The 12,828-nt window shown below is 38.2% G+C and overlaps 1 non-coding gene across 1 annotated transcript; it reads left to right on the forward strand.

Moving 5' to 3' along the window:
- Positions 1 to 10,150: 10,150 nt before the first annotated feature.
- LOC131219817 (small nucleolar RNA R71) lies at positions 10,151 to 10,257 on the forward strand. The gene has a single exon (XR_009158460.1). It is a non-coding gene; the product is annotated as a small nucleolar RNA R71 (small nucleolar RNA).
- The last annotated feature ends 2,571 nt before the right edge of the window (positions 10,258 to 12,828 follow it).

Below are 12,828 nucleotides of genomic sequence, written 5' to 3' on the forward strand. Positions count from 1 at the left end.
TCTATCCACCCATGAATCAATTTATATCATCTTGGTTACGGCGGTGGAGACAATGACGTCTCTCCCTCTGTCCTTCTCCCTCTCTAACTTCTCTCTCTCTCTATCCCGCGTACATATACGGCTAAGTATAGTAAAGTCTAGTTGGATGGGTGTGGTTCTATGCTATCTTGTATGGTGTGGTTCATATGAGGAGAGTCATAGGCAAAGAGATGTACACTATTGCATTAATTCATGTTATGAGGAATTTTTTCTACAAGTGAGAGAGAGATAAGCCTTATATTTTTGTTTCTCTTGCTTCTAGTGAATAAGAAAACTCTATTACTATCCCGTAAAGTAGTCAAATTTTCGAAACATATAAATTCTTGTACCTCTTGTCTCTTGTTTTGACTTAGCCCTTATAATTTTTGTTTGGCCATTTCCTTTTATGTTTTGTCTCATTTACATTGATCACAAATGAACGTTTTTCTCCAACAATCTTAACATGAATGTATAATTTTACAAAAGCTCAAAGCTTTCAATATGAGATTGAAATCGATTTTTCTTTTTCCAGATTATAAATTGCTGATTTATTGAGAGTGTTTTCCTTTCTCTGATAATCTGCTATCTTAACAAACAGCCATGCTTTGAAGATCTCAACGCTGTGTGTTTTTTATGGGTGTTCACATTTCCTTCTATCCATGATTGTACAAATTCAAGAATTTCTTGCTTGAGTTTTATGATTTTCAAGGGTTGATAGTGTAACATCTTTTAAGTGCATGTTTTTCCAAGGGGGTTATTCATCTTTTCTTGGAAATGCTGCTAAGCATTTAGATTTTTAACATCATTTCCATTTTCACTAGAAAAAGTAACATAAGGGTTCCTTGGCATGCATACCAGAAAAGAGATGGGAATTTTACAAATACGCATGCATGAAGGGATTTTCTGAAGGATATGAAAATGGGAAGAGGTTTATATGGAGAGAAAAAAAAAAAAACCCTAAAAACACTCACTGGTCATTTGGGCATGCCTTTAGCCCCATATGCTATTCGTAGAGATGAGTTGGGTGGTTCAGGGTCAAGTTGGGTCAGGCTTGGGCTTGAATAATTTTAAGTGGGTGCAGTTGAACGGTATGCAATCTAATCCAACCATGGGTGGGCCTACCATGTAAATGCTCTTGTTTGACTTGGAAGCAGCCAGACCTAAACCTGATCCAACTGGGTATAGGTACTAAAGGACGGGACCTGTTGACGGTTCTATTAGAATCGACATTTTTATACAGAATTGGGTCTATAAGTGGGTTTGGAATCCGATTCAGGTTTGAATCCCTATCCAAATCCACATTTGAAACATGTACTTTTGTAATGTTTCTAATAATAACAAAAATTAAATAATCTTTAATTGAAAGCCATTTAATCCAATTATTAATCAGGTCCAAAATCTGAGTTCAGATGTAGTTTACACCATGCTGAATATTTTGCGAATCCAACAACTAAGGACATTTTTCTTGAGAATTTTATATTAAAAAAAACTACCTAATAATATAATTTGCATTCCGCTACCTATTTCAAAAATACGTTTAGCATGCTACCTCATTAATCTAAATAATAATCACCATAGTGCCTGCTATTTACCTTTTTGCCCACTAGCAAACGAGTTGGTGGCTAGGGTAGGGCCTACCATGATATTTATGTGAAATTCACCCTGACGACCAAGTACTTCATCCCATTTTAGCCTTTGGGCCAAAAAATCAATCCCATCCGTGATTCAAGTGGACCACACAATTAGAAATAGTGTAAAGGACAATGCCCACCATTCGAATTGTTTCACTAGGTGTGGCCTTTTAGGGGACTGCGGAAGCACACATAGATGAATCTAGGATAACAATCTAATAGCACCAAGCAAACACAAAGAGAACACAATAATTTAACGTGGAAAAACCCTTTCAGGAAAAAATCACGGCACAAACGAAATTACAAAGTGAAAGATGATCACTATGAAAGCAGAAATTACAAAGAGAAAGATGATCACTATGAAAGCAGAAATTACAGAAAGAAAGAGCTTACCCGATTCGAACAACCTCGAATCCTCCCTTACTATACCCTTTGAAACCCTATGACGATTTAGAAACTCTTAAAATACCTCTCAATCCTGTTTACACCCATATATATAGCCTTGAAAAAAATCACAAATGAAATCGGAAACAAATCCCGTATATTTGCAGCTTTACGAAAAAAATCTATGCAGAATCTGTCGATGCCATCAAATACTCATGATTACATCAAAACTAATCCTTCGATGTCATCGAACACTCATCGATGGTATCAAACTAATACCTCAACAGTCTAGGGACAAAACATGATTTTCCAAAAATTCGTGATGGCATCGAACACTCATCAATGACATCGAAAAAGTGCCTAGTTAGTCCAACAACCAACTGAAGAAAATCCATAAAATATTAATGGGTATTCACCACCCCAAGTATAGGGTTGCGATGTAGTAATATTCTCGGTAAGACCGAGGTCTAGTCCACAGGGATTGAACCTTATACGTAATCTGAAAGTAATCAGAACTACAATTAGAAGAAGATGGAATCTAAATCAAGGAATCTTAAAAGAAATAATGGTGAAATATTAGACTCGAACTTGTAAAAGCAAAGGTGAAAAACTAGGGTGCCAAGGATCCACTTGTAGAAATCAGGGAGATCTATGCTTGATTCAAGAGCACAACTAGAATCAGAGTCCTATCTTCATCTAGTTAGAAGATATATCATTAAAATTAAATTTGAACTTCATTTGATCTAGTTTTTAAAAGATGAGAGGTATAAGAATTAGAATTGATTCCATCATAAAACTATGCCCATGAGACAAAGTAAACAACAGAATTTAACCAATCCACATGCAATCTAAGAGAGTTATGAATGTTAGGAAGGATTCCATCATCCAACCATGCCCGTAAGACAATGGTGAATAATAGGGCTTCCCATCTTCACAATCTCACTAACGCAAAGAACATACCCAAAGCTATCACAAATCCATTGTAATTTAAGTTACAACAAACCATTAAAAACTAAAGGCATTCCTTATAATCAAACTAGAATCAAAATCAGTTCAGTTTAAACATAAATCAAAAGACATAATGAAAAATCTCCCATCACACTATAAGCTTCACCTCTTAGCCCTAGCTAAGAGGTTTAGCCTATCATAGACATGATGAAGCTAACATCTCTTAAGGAAAACTTAAAGAAAAGTAACAAAGGAAAGGAAGAAAACTGAAGAAGAAGGAGACAAACTCCTTCAAGTCGGTCGTCCTCTCTCTTTGCTCCACGTCCCAAAGATGCCCTTTTCTCATGCGTTCTCTCTCTTATAGGAGCTTTGAGGTCGGCTAGAGTTAGAAGAATCGACCCTGTTTCCAATGCGCAAGAGAACGCACAAACAATTGTGTTTGGCCCAAGTTTGCTCAGCCGTTCTTCCAATTCTCTCGAAACCGACTTCATGGACAGGGTTAGGGCCACCATTTCAAGAGGTTGGACGGTTTGGATCATGCATCCGACCACCGTCATGGTCGCACAATGGCCCACAGAGGTCGGCAGCGTCCGGACGCTGTTCTTGCGCAGTACCTGTGCTGAGGTGTTCGGTGGGCTTCACAGTGATGTTTTCGGAGAAATAAACCTTGTCCATAGACTTGTGACAAAATTTTAGTCAAGAATGGATGGTTTTGCTCGAGTTCAGTCTGACCCACTATATGAAATCACACTGCCGTCCATCTTGCGTTTGAACGGTTGAAATCCGATCCTCGCTGCTTCTTGGAAGTTTTTCACCTAGGCCTTGGTCAGTGGGTCTGTGGGATTCCAATGAACGATTTGGATCGAATTGTGGTGGCCCACAAGGGAGGACCATAAGTCCCTGTTTGCGGGCGGGAGATCATTTTCGAGCTGGATTTGAATCCGCTCGGGTCAACCGGCCTTTGACCGGTCTGGCTGTCCGGTGCACTGCAAGTGCACAGCCAGTGTGCACTGCCACTTACGTAAAGTGGGCCTCACCTTGATGTTTTTTATAAATCCACACTGTCCATCTGCCTTCCCATCCTATTTAAGTGGTTGAGTCCAAAATGGAAACATATCCAAAGATCAGGTGGGCCCCAGATCAGTGGTTTATGGCTGATCTTGTCCATTGGACCACTTCCACAAAGATCTAATGGATGAAATTTGACGTGTATGGTTACTTTATGATCCTCGAGCTAGATATAAAGTTTCGGGCTAAACGGATGGTGGGAACCCTGTGATCTTGCATTGTGGACGATTTTCAAGCCTCTTTATCATGAATTGCTTGATTTTCCCGGATATCTGGCATGTAAATTCTTTGATCTCGCTCTCCTAGGATCCATCACTTGCCTTGGTGATTTCTAAGCGTTAAATCCATGCTTTTAGTACCCATTTTCAGTCCAAGCTCTTAAATTCACCTTGCAACATAAACACGATTAAAATAGGATGTTAAAAAGTATCATGTTCGTAAAATCAGGTAATAACTAGGTTCTAATATGCAATATTTTACCCTCAACACAATCCCTAAGCAGCATTTTGCTAGTCCCGAGCAAGGTATGCGAAAAATATTTTAAGAATTATGGGACAATTTCTGTAAACTCGAATGATTTTTGAAAAATAATCCAGATACTAGAATTTTAAGATACATTAATGTTGGGCATTTCCTTCTCCTAAGCTCAAGCACACGGAAAACTTCATGGTCAATTTCAAAGTATTAATTCATCGATTAGAATAATTTTAAACATTGAGTTCCATGGGTGTATAGTGTAACCTTGGCTTATCATCGTTAAGAGTCCAATCGAAAATTTTCATGATAACATTGATAATCAAACAGAGCATTCTTGAATAACCCAACCTAAACTAAAACTTGCCTTACAGTTCAGTCTTTTTATTCTTCCAGCTTTTGATTTTTCCATTGATGGCTTCACAATGTGTCAACCTTTTTAAAGATCTTTAACAAGTAGCCGTATTCAACGACAATTGTTTTTAGCTGGGAATTCTCGCTTCTTCTTTTTTCGAACATGGTGGATAAATTTCCCAGGTTGGTTCCTTCCATGCCTAGTAATTACCCGGTTAACAATTCAATATCGAACTAAAGCTATAATGTGTAAGTTAGGTGTGACATGTGAAATCATGACTCAATCAATGTTTAAAACTTCTAATCATGGATTACTAATTTGAACTTTAATTGTGAAATCTAACAGATAACTGAATCTAAGAGTCATAAATTACCAACATTACGTATCTTATACTTCTAAATCAAGATGGCCTTCAAAATCACTTCGAATTCACAAAAATTTTCAAAAAAATTTTAAAATTTTTCACAATTTTTACTCAAGACCAAGAAAATACTGATTAGGCAATCTAATCTCTCATCCCCAACCTAAAATCTACATTGTCCTCAATGTAAAAGATATGAGCATGCAATGCACATGAGACAATGAAAGTGAAGGAGAAGTGATGAAAAGATATTACCTGACGAGGAGATTGGACGACTTTTTCCAAAGAGATCCCAGCGTGAAGATGGTTCGGCATAAGAGTTTTAAACTAACAAAAGCAAATTACCTACAACAACTAGAAAGCAAACTACCCTGGTGGCATAAAGCCGATTATTCTAAAATGACAAAAAGCAAACTACCCTAGTCCTATGAAAGCAGTAAACCTACTTATACCTCATCAGACTATGAGATCAATCCTGATAAACAGGATCATTCAGAGGCATTGGCATGTCCTCTGAATCAAATTTCTCAACAAATGGCTTTAATCGATGTCCATTTACTTTAAACTCATTGTCATTGTCTGGATTCCAAATCTCGACAGCCCCATGAGGATAAACATTGATAATAGTGAAAGGACTGGTCCAACGAGATCAAAACTTACCTGGAAAGAGATGTAATCGAGAATCATACAAAAGGACTTTCTGACCTGGCGTGAATGATTTTCGATGAATATGTTGGTCATGAAACGCCTTCATCCTGTCCTTGTAAATTCTTGAGTTCTCGTACACATCGTTTTGGATTTCTTGAAGTTCATTTAACTGAAGTTTACGTAACGAGCCAGCATTGTTCAGATTGAAATTCAGATTTTTGATTGCCCAGTAGGCTCTATGTTCCAACTCCACAGGCAAGTGGCAGGCCTTTCCATAGATAAGTCTAAAGGGAGACATCTCAATAAAGGTCTTAAATGCAGTACGGTAAGCCCATAAGACATTGGTCAATCGAATTGACCAATCCTTACGGTCAGGGTTAACCATCTTTTTCAAAATGTGTTTAATTTTTCTATTAGAAATCTTAGCTTGCCCACTTGTTTGTGGGTGGTATGGAGTGCTCACCTTATGAGAAATACTATATTTCTTTATTAAACTCTCGAATGGTCTATTACAAAAATGTGAGCCCCCATTACTAATGATGGCTCAAGGCGTTCCGAACCGGGAAAGAATGTTCTCTTTTAAGAATTTAATAACCGTGCGATGGTAATTGTTCCGGCATAGAATCGCTTCAACCCATTTAGTGACATAGTCTATGGCACGTAAAATGTATAGATTTCCAAAAGATTAGGGAAATGGTCCCATGAAATCGATGCCCCAACAATCAAATGCCTCTATGATAAGAATGAGGTTCAAAGGCATCATATTTTGATGGGACAATGCTCCCAACTTCTGTAATGCTCACAAGCCTTGCAAAACTCATGAGTGTCCTTGAACATAGTGGGCCAGTAAAAGCCACACTGCAGAACCTTGGCCGTGGTCTTTTTAGCAGAAAAGTGAACACCACAGGCCGGTGAGTGACAGAAGGAGATGACACTCTGATGCTCATTGTTTGGCACATATCTCCTTAAATTTTGGTCTGGGTATTATTTAAACAAATATAGATCGTCCCATAAGAAGTTGTGCACTTCGGTGAAAAATTTATTCTTATCTTGCACATCCAATGTGTCGATATGAAACTTATGGCAAGATAATTAGCAATATCAGCGAACCAAGGTGAATAGGAGACTCTGAACAATTGTTCGTCAGAGAACATATCATTAATATGTGTTGTCTCAAGGGAATAAGAAGGATTAAGGCGGGAAAGATGGTCAGCCACTATGTTCTCTACTCCATTTTTATCTTTAATTTCTAAATCAAATTCTTGGAGTAGGAGGATCCATCTTATTAGACGGGGCTTAGCATCATTCTTAGCAAGAAGATACTTAAGCACTGCATGATATGTGTAAATGACAATCTTGGATCCAATTAAATAGGACCTAAATTTGTCCAAAGCAAACACAACGGCTAAGAGTTCGTTTTCCGTAGTAGAGTAGTTCACTTGGAAAGGATTTAGAGTTTTACTTATGTAATAAATAACGTAAGGCTTCTTTTCTTTTCTCTGGCCTAAAATCGCCCCAAGAGCATAATCAGATGCGTTGCACATGAGTTTAAAAAAAAGGCTCCTGTCGGGTGGCTTTATGATAGGTGCAGTGGTCAACATGCCTTTAAGCTTAGTGAAAGCTTCCTAGTATTGTTAGATTACATAGAGGATGAGAGATGAGACTAAAGGCTTTTATGAATCGTTTGTAAAACCCGACGTGTCCTAAGAAGGATCGCACGTTCCGCATGTTCTTGGGTGGAGGTAAGTTAGAGATAAGATTAATTTTTATCTTATCTACTTGATTCCTTTGGACGAGATGATATGTCTAAGGACAATTCCCTTACGAACCATAAAATGACACTTCTCCCAATTGAGTACCAAATTCTTTTCTTCACATCTTTTCAACACACATTTAAAACTCCCTAAGCACTCGCTGAAAGATGGACCGAAGACAGAGAAATCATCCATGAAGACCTTTAGATATTACCCCACCATATCAGAAAAGATACTCATCATACATCGCTGAAAGGTGGCAGGGGCATTACATAGTCCGAATGGTATTCTTCGGTAAGCAAAGATGTCGTAGGGACATATAAATGTAGTCTTTTCCTGATCTTTAAGGGTTATCTCTATCTGAGTGTAACCCGAATACCCGTCAAGTAGGAATGACCAACTAACCTTTTCAGAATTTGATCAATGAAGGGCAAAGGAAAGTGGTCCTTCCTTGTGACGGTATTCAACCTCTTGTAGTCAATGCACATTCTCCAACCAGTAGTAACTCTAGTTGGCACAAGTTCGTTGTTGGCATTAGCTACGATGGTGATTCCAGACTTCTTAGGAACTACTTGAGTTGGACTCACCCATTGACTATCGGATATAGGGTATATGATACCCATATCCAATAGTTTAAGAACCTTGGCCTTAACCACTTCCTTCATGTTTAGATTTAGTCTACGTTGTGATTGTTAAGAGGTCTTCTTATTATCCTCAAGATAAATGCGGTGAGTACAAATCGAAGGTTAATTCTCTTGAGGTCCACAATCGTCCATCCTCAATGAGAGTAGATATGAGCATACTCTCCTGTTCTTGATCAAGGTGGGAAGAAATCATCATCGGGTATGTCTCATCTTGACCAAAATAGACATATTTCAAATCAAAGGGCAAGGGTTTTAGGTCAAGCTTCGATGGCTTGAGGTCATCCTCTAACCGTCTGTCTATATTAAAAAAGATATTTAACTCCAATGTCATATTCCCGAAAGACATACTCATAACTTCATTCCTACAATTGATGATTGCATTTGAAGTAGCAAGGAATGAGCGACCAAGAATGACGGAAATCTAAGTGCTTATGTTACTGATGGGTTCCGTATTCATGAAGATGAAATCTACAGGGTAGTAGGATCTATCAACTTGGACTATCACATCCTCAATTATCCCTCTCAGTATACGAACAGAGCGATTAGCAAGTTGTAATGTGGTTAGGGTGAATTTTAATTCACCTAAACCTAACTGTTTGTACACCGAGTAGGGAATCAGATTTATGCTCGGTCCTAAATTAAGAAGCGCATGCTCAATTCAGTAGTTCCCGATTACACAAGGTACGGTTGGGCTACCAGGATCTTTGAATTTCTATGATACATCTTGCTTTAGGATGGAACTCACTTTATTAGTTAAGAAGATTTTCTTTTGAATATTTTGCCGTCTTTTGGTCGTACACAAGTCTTTCAGAAATTTAGCAAATGAAGGTATTTCTTTTACGGCATCAAGTAGAGGAATATTGACCTTCACTTGTTTCAACACCTCTACAATATCCTGAGAGTTAGAGAGAGGTTTTGGTGCAACCAACCGTTGGGATAATGGAGCAATCGGCTTGCCCTGAAGTTCCAGTTCCAATTCTCGTGGAGCAGTGATAGGTTTATCATCGTTGTCCTCTTCTGGGTCCTTACGCTTTTCAGCCCTTATTGGAATAGATTTGTCAATTATCTTCCTACTCCTAAGAGTGGTGATAGACTTAGCTTACTCCATCGGATTTGAAGAGTTTAGATCACTTATCTCATATTGCGGTTTAGGATTGGGGAGAGGTTGAGCAGGAAGCATCCCCTTTCCCTCAATTATTAAGTACGACTCTATTCTTTGAATAGATGACGTAAGTGATCCCAAAGCTGATATGATTTCCTAGTTGAGTAGCTCTTGGTCTCGCATATGTTTTTGAACCGGATCCTCTTGAGGTTTCATTTGATTTGGAATTTAATTGAAGAAACCTTGAGGGGTAGCCGTTTGTCCATTCCTCCAACTAAAGTTTGGATAATTTCTTCAACTGGTATTATATGTATTGGAGGTAGGTCCATTGAAAGGTCTTTGGTAATTGTTCATGGCATTGGATTCCTCATTCAGCAATCCTCGAAAGGCAAGTATTGTTGGACAATTTTCAGTTATGTGAATGTTACCATCACAAATACCGCAAATAGTTTCATTAATCTTATCCTTCTTTAATTCCATAGCCTCGAATTTCCTTATGAGATTAGTCACTTTAGAATTGATATCATTGTCCTCTTTCTGAAGATACATTCCACCCTTCTCCTTAGATTGAGTCGACCTAGATATGGTGCTTGATTTTGGGTATTTGTCCCATGATTGTGTGTTTTTAGTAAGTCTATCCAAGTAGTCACACACATCATCGATATTTTTATTCATGAATTCCCCATTACACATTGTCTTAACCAATTGGCGCATGGAAGATGTCAGACCATCATAGAAAAAGTTTGTAATGCGCAACGTTTCAAAACCATATTGTGGGCATGAACTGACAAGATCCTTGAACCGCTCCCAACATTGGAAGAATGTTTGATATTTCTTTTGGGCGAAGTTCATGATCGACTTTCTAAGGGTGTTCGTCTTATGGTATAGGAAAATTTTCTTTATGAAGTCTCTTATCATATCATTCCATGTGCTAATAGATCTAGGATGTAGTAAATGCAACCACGTCTTAGCTTTTTCTTTCAAAGAAAAGGGAAAGAGTTTCAGCATGACTATGTCCTCAGATACGTTTGGAAAATATAAAGTGGCTATAATCTCATCGAACTCTTTCAGGTGTAAATATGGATTTTCTGACTCAAGCCCATGAAATTTAGGAAGGATTTGGATCACCCCTGGCTTGATATTCATGTGTCCCATATTTTCAAGAAAAATCATGCATGAGGGCGTGCTCACCCCCCAGTACGAGGTGAGGGTGCTTGATGCATATCATTCTCATCTTGAATGTCCTCCACCCTAGGTTGGGATAGAAGAGGTTGGTTTGCAACCATTACTTCAATTAACTCTAGGGATCTCGAGTCGTGTCTAGTCCTGCGATGGATAGTCAACCCATCAACCAATCCTCCTTCGGTCAAGAGACGTTGAGTGTTGTCACGAACCCACTTGGGCATGAAACACTCGCAACCCTTAATTCAGATTTTAAACCTAAATCTAAAAGAAAGAAAGGAAATAAAAATCTAGAAAGAAAGAAAAGAGTTGGAAGGAAGTTACCAGATTAGAAGTTCCCAAGTTAAAAACCTGCAAAACAAAATAAAACAAGTCAGTTTTTAAAAACAGAAAGCGTAAAATTAGAAAGTAAACTAGTTTCTAAAAAGGGAAAACTTCTAAAAATATAAAGTTTCTAAAACAGATTAGGAAAGCTCTAAACCTAAGTTAAAAAGTAAGTCAGTTTTTAAAAATAAAAGAGAATCTAGAAATAGAAAATTTCTAAAAATTAAAAAACAAGACCTAATCCTAAAAATAGAAAAATAGAACAATTAGAAAGAGATTACTAATTTAGAAAGTCTATCTCAGAGTCCTACAAAACAAAAAAGTTAGGTTAGTTTTTAAAAATCATACAGAAAAATCCTATCCTAAAATTAGAAAATCCTAATCTTAACCTAATTCTAAAACTAATTAATCTCAGAAAAAACGTAACCATCAGTCCCCGGCAATGGTGCCAAAAACTTGTTCACCACCCCAAGTATAGGGTTGCAATGTAGTAATAATCACGTTTAGACTGAGGTCGAATCCATAAGGATTGAACCTTGTACGTAATCTGAAAGTAACCAGAACTAGAATTAGAAGAAGATGGAATCTAAATCAAAGAATTTTAAGAGAAATAATGGTGAGATATTACACTAAAACTTGTAAAATTTAAAGGTGGGAAACTAGGGTGTCAAGGATCCACTTGTAGAGATCAGGGAGATCTATGCCTGATTCAAGAGCACAACTAGAATCAGAGTCCTACCTTCATTCATTTGGAAGATATATCATTAAAATCAAATATGAACTTCCTTTGATCTAGTTTTCAAGAGATGAGAGGTATGAGAATTAGAATTGATTCCATCACAAAACCATACCCATGAGACAAAGTAAACAACAGAACTTAACCAATCCACATCCAATCTAAGAGAGTTATGAATGTTACGAAGGATTCCATCATCCAACCATGCCCGTGAGACAATGTTGAATAACAGGGCTTCCCATCTTCACAATCTCACTAACGCAAAGAACATACCCAAAGCTATCGCAAATCCATTGTAATTTAAGTCACAACAAACCATTAAAAACTAAAGGCATTCTTTATAATCAAACTAGAATCAAAATCAGTTCAGTTTAAACATGAATTAAAAGGCATAAAGAAAAATCTCTCATTACACTACAAGCTTCACCTCTTAGCCCTAGCTAAGAGGTTTAGCCTATCATAGACATGATGAAGCTAACATCTCTTAAGGAAAACTTAAAGAAAAGTAATACATGAAAGGAAGAAAACTGAAGAAGAAAGATACAAACTCCTTAAAGTTCACCGTCCTCTCTCTCTCTGCTCCACATCCCAAAGATGCCTTTTCTCATGCATTCATTTTTTTATAGGAGCTTTGAGGTCGGCTAGAGTTAGAAGAATCAACCCTGTTTCCAATACGCAAGAGAACGCACAAACAACTGTGTTTAGCTCGAGTTTGCTCGGCTGTTCTTCAAAATCTCTCGAAAGCAACTTCATGCACAAGGTTAGGGCCACCATTTCAAGAGGTTAGCTAGTCTGGATCATGCATCCGACCACCACCATGGTCGCACAATGGCCCACAGAGGTCGGCAGCGTTCGGACGTTGTTCTTGTGCACGTACCTGCGTTGAGGTGTTCGGTGGGCCTTACAGTGATGTTTTCGGAGAAATCCACCCCGTCCATTCGACGCGTGATGAAATTTAAGTCAGGAATGGATGGTTTTTCTTGAGTTTGGCGCAACCCACTATATTAAGTCACGCTGCCGCCCATCTTGCGTTTGAACGGGTGAAATCCGATCCTCGCTGCTTCTTGGAATTTGTTCACCTAGGCCTTGGTCAGTGGGCCTGTGGGATTCCAATGGACGGTCCGGATCGGACCCTCGAATGACAATGGTGGCCCACAAGGGAGGACCGCAAGTCCCTGTTTGCAGGCGCGAGATCGTTT

The sequence above is a fragment of the Magnolia sinica genome, chromosome 11, assembly GCF_029962835.1.
Source record: "Magnolia sinica isolate HGM2019 chromosome 11, MsV1, whole genome shotgun sequence".
NCBI lineage: Eukaryota > Viridiplantae > Streptophyta > Magnoliopsida > Magnoliales > Magnoliaceae > Magnolia > Magnolia sinica.